Below are 4799 nucleotides of genomic sequence, written 5' to 3'. Positions count from 1 at the left end.
TTATTTTTTCTGAGACGGAGTTTCGCTCTTGTTGCCCAGACTGGAGTGCAGTGGCACGATCTTGGCTCACTGCAACCTCTGCCTCCCAGGTTCAAGCGATTCTCCTGCCTCAGCCTCCCAACAAACTGGGTTTACGGGCATTTGCCACCACGCCCAGCTAATTTTGTATTTTTAGTAGAGACGGGGTTTCGCCATGTTGGCCAGGCTGGTTTCGAACCCCTGACCACAGGTGATCCGCCCGCCTTGGCCTCCCAAAGTGCTGGGATTAGAGGCGCAAGCCACCGCGCCTGGCTATTATTTTATTTTTTTATTTTGAGACAGAGTCTCACTCTGTCACCCAGGCTGGAGTGCAGTGGCACGATCTCAGCTCACTGCTGTCTCTGCCTCTCAGGTTCAAGTGATTCTCATGTCTCAGCCTCCCAAGTAGCTGGGATTACAGGTACTTGCCACCATGCCTAGCTAATTATTTATTTATTCATTTATTTATTTTTTGTATTTTTAGAATAGATGGGGTTTCGCCATGTTGGCCAGGCTGGTCTCAAACTCCTGGCCTCAAATGATCCGCCAGCCTCAGCCTCCCAAAGTACTGGGAATACAGGCATAAGCCACCATGCCCGGCCAACATTTTCTCCTTTAATGCTCACTATCGCCCTGTTTGACAGTTGAAATGTCAGAATAGTGAAGTAACTTGCCCAAGGTCACACGGCAGGTCAGCATTAGGGCTGGGGTATGATCTCAGGTCTGTCTAGCTCTGCCTGTTCCCATTACCCACTGCTGCCTTCACAGATGAGTGGGGCAGGAGCTGAGGCGGGAGGGAAAAGGTGGGGACCACTGCAAAGGCCCTGGGGAATGATGGCCCACGAGGGCCTCCTGCTCACTTCTCAGGGTCTTTCCCTCTCCTTGGCATAGCCTTATACCACTCCTTTGCCTGCCGCCTGCAGCTACCTCCATGGGGAGTGGGGTGCTCGTGTAGATCTCTCTCCTGCTTCTGTTGAATCATTGCTCCCTTGGGTCCCCAGGAGTTAATGGGAACCCCCGACAAGAAGTGGAAGCTACTCAGAAGCCCTCAGTTCAAAGTGGAGGAACTTTCCAACTGTGTGGGGGACTGCCTTGTGATGTGGTGGATTCTCCATCACTGGTGGTATTTGAACAGAAAGTGGAAACCATCTGTGGGAGATTCCTATAGTGGGTGGAGGTTGAGTCTAGGCCTTTAGAGCCCTTCTGACTGTGAGATTTTATGAGTCACTGTGGGAAGATATGTAGCCTGTGCACCAGGGTTGGTTGAATAGTAGGACACACATGAGCTTGGAACCAGATAGGCCTGGGTTCAAAACCTGGCTGAACCACTTCCTTGCTTGGGGATTGTGGGCAAGTGTCCTCCCTTAGCCTCGGTTTCCTTGTTATAAAATGGAAATTGTAGGCTGAGTGCAGTGGCTCACGCCTATAATCCCAGCACTTTGGGAGGCTGAGGCAGGTGGATCACGAGGTCAGGAGTTCAAGACCGGCCTGGCCAACATAGTGAAACCCCGTCTCTACTAAAAATAGAAAAATTAGCCAGACATGGTGGTGTGCACCTGTAGTCCCAGCTACTGGGGAGGCTGAGGCAGGAGAATCATTTGAATCCAGGAGGCGGAGGTTGCAGTGACACGAGACTGTCCCATTGCACTCCAGCCTGTGTGACCAAGCGAGACTCCATCTCAAAAAATAAATAAATAAATAATGGAAATTGTAATACCTCCCTCATTACATTGCTTTGCATATTAGGGATGATGTGTATACTCTGCCTGGTTAAAGAAGGAACTCAAGACCTTGTGCCTACCATGGCCAATGAACAAATGACCAATCATGGGTCGGCGTGTTCTTTGTGGCCTTTCATTACAGGGTGAGTGAGTGAATTAAATCCATGTGTTAACCAAGGTGCTAACTGGTTGAATTATTTAACATATGTAGGAAACCAGCCTTTTCTCTATGGGGGCCTGTCTCTGAAATAATCATGGAAAACATGATACGTAAGTGGGTAAAATGCAAAAAATGCTCAGGGATTTTGATGTCTGCATCAACTGAGAATCTGAGTCTCTGACCCAAAGGGGACATGTGAGATCATCTAAACAGTTCCCTATGGGAAGAGGAATCTCCTCTAAGACCTCAACACGTCATTAGTGCGCTGCGTATGCAGCACAGGTGATGGGAACTCTCTACCTTCTGAGAATGTCTGTAGGAAACTCCCCCAATTCCCCATCTTGTTTTTTACAGCTTGCCAGCTGGGAAATAGAACTTTCCAACTGTGCCCTCTAATTGACACCAGACCCCAATGTTATGGGAACTTTATGATCACCTGGCTGCCTGAGGGGAAGGGCGGTCACCAGACAGATCTGTGGAACATGCGACTAGGTCTTGGGCATTTTCAGAAGCAGAGAGGCTGGACAGCACACCGGTGAAGTGTGAGTTTCAGAAACATAGAGATCTTTATTTGAGTCCTGCTCTGCCTCTTAGCTGGGTCCTCTGGCAAGTCATTTAATTTCCAATCCTCAATTTTCTTGTGTGTGAAATTATCACATCTCCCTCATAATGAGGATCAAATGAAATAAAGTAAGGGAAGCCCTTGGTGCCCAGCACTCCCGTCACGAGCATTTGATTGATAGATGGGAGCCACTGTTTTATGGGAGGGGACATTCTGCAGGGTGAGTGCTCAGGGGTTGTTATCTGGGCATTAAAGGGAAGAGTGGCCAGCCTGGGCAACATAGCAAGAACCCGTTTCTACAAAATAAAATAAAATAAATTAGCCAGGTATGGTGGCGCACACCTGTAGTCCCAGCTTGTTAGGCTGAGGTGGGAGGATCACTTGAGCCTGTAAAGCAGAGGTTGCAGCACGCTTGGGTGACAGAACAAGACTCTCAAAAAAAAGGAAGAGTGACTGTGGAACTTGGGGACATGAGGATTGATCATTTGTTTTCCCAAGCTGGGTTATTGCTATTAGTGTTTTTTTTTACTTATTTAAAATATTTCCTGGGAGCATAGATTCAAGTTGCCTTGAATATACACTCTCATTAGTGGGTTTAAAAACATTTTTACTTTTTATTTCTTTAAATAGAAACAGGATCTTGGGTCTCACTACATTGCCCAGGATGGTCACAAACTCCTGGCCTCAAACGACTCTCCTGCTTTGGCTTCCCAAAGTGCTGGGACTATAAGCGTGATCCACCATGCCCAGCCTATTAGTGGGTTTTGTCCAGGCCGTCAGCAGTCAGAGAGGAAAGTTCCTACTGGAGGTGCTGGTGGCTGGGAACTGCGTTTCTGGAGTCCGGTGAGTCCCTGGGGGGCTGTCCCAACCTGTGAAAACTATAATAAGCCTAATTGCAAAGCTTTTTACCTTCCTAAACACATTCATATTCATACACTCATTTGATCTTCAGGTGATGCTGTGAGGTGGGCAAGTGCAGCAACTGAAGCCCACAGAGGTGAAATATTAGTATTTTGGGGTTTGGCTGCTGAGAAACCTATGGACACCCACCCCACCCACCCATCCACCACCATTTCCTGGTCCTTGAATCTTCCTTCTTGTGCCCGGGGCAAGACACTAACTGCTCAATGCCTCAGAGCACCAGCTTCCTTTCCACCCCAGATGCCTTTCCAGGCTCCAGCTCTATGCTTCCCCCAGCACCATCAAGTCTGCTCTCCTTCACTCACCCATTCAACAAACACTAGCTGAGGACCAAAAAACTGTGTGCCAGGTGCGCAGGATATGGAATGAACAAAGCACAGCCCACACCCTCAGGTTCACAGACTAGTGGGGAGAAAAACACATCATCAGCTGTTTCCAAAAGTGTGGTATACACAGAAATGGGGCACGGAGCGGGGTCTGGGGACCCCAAAGGTCACCAAACACAGTTTGGGGTGTCCTAGTTGGCTCCCCGGAGGTGTCATTTGAATTTTCCTAAAGGGTGGGAAATTAGCGGGGCACATGTGGCAGCAGAATCCAGTGGAGGCAGGAGCATGGCAGGTTTGGGTCTTGTGAGCAGTTTGGGGACAAGTTACAGAGCTGACACTGGGATCTTGGTGGGGGCCAGATCACACAGGACACTGAATTCAAGCGAGGATGCCTCAGCTCTATCTTATAGACAGTGAGGAGTCACTTCAGGGCAGATGCTGGGTCAGATTTGTGATTGTAAATGGAGGATGTTGGGGACACAAAAGTCTGGAGAGATTTAGTAGGCTACTGGAAGAACAAAAATATGAGAAGGGCATTCAACTGGTTTCTCTTCAAATCGAATAAATCTTTCGCCTTTTACTAAAGATTTCCGTGGAGAGAATTAAAAAATATATATATATGAGAAGGGCAGGGAGGATGGAGAGGAGGGGATGGATCCTCCAAATATTTAGGAAACAGAATTGATGGTGCCAGGATGCAGAAGTGAGGGGAAGGAGGCAGGGTGGTGCTCAGGATTCCAGCTGGGTGATGGGGTCCAGGGGAGACAACCCTGGGTGATGGGTGGGACAGGAAATGTTGGTTCCAAGACGGGGAAACCAAGTCTCCAAGAAGTGAAACACACAGGACATGGATTGGGGCTAAGTACCACGTAAGTGTCACTGGTTGCACAGGAGGGCTTCTGAGCCCATGGGGCCCAAACAGCACCCTCCTTGCTCCTGTGGGGAGGCTGCCGGGCTTAGAATCTGTACACTTAGGCCAGCCCCGAAACTTAGCTGCTGTTTTCAGAATCTCCTTCCATCATAACAGGACTTATTCTCCTGTAAGGCCCTGGCTTTCTAAAACCTGTAAAGTGAGGAGGCTGAGAAGTAAT

General features: G+C 48.7%; 1 pseudogene; it reads left to right on the top strand.

The window, feature by feature from the left end:
• The first annotated feature begins 4250 nt into the window (after window positions 1-4250).
• Window positions 4251-4318, top strand: LOC115833078 (annotated as a pseudogene).
• The last annotated feature ends 481 nt before the right edge of the window (window positions 4319-4799 follow it).

The sequence above is a fragment of the Nomascus leucogenys genome, chromosome 24 (assembly GCF_006542625.1).
Source record: "Nomascus leucogenys isolate Asia chromosome 24, Asia_NLE_v1, whole genome shotgun sequence".
NCBI lineage: Eukaryota > Metazoa > Chordata > Mammalia > Primates > Hylobatidae > Nomascus > Nomascus leucogenys.
Note: the sequence above shows the minus strand (reverse complement) of the source record. Positions and strands in the feature narration are given on the sequence as shown.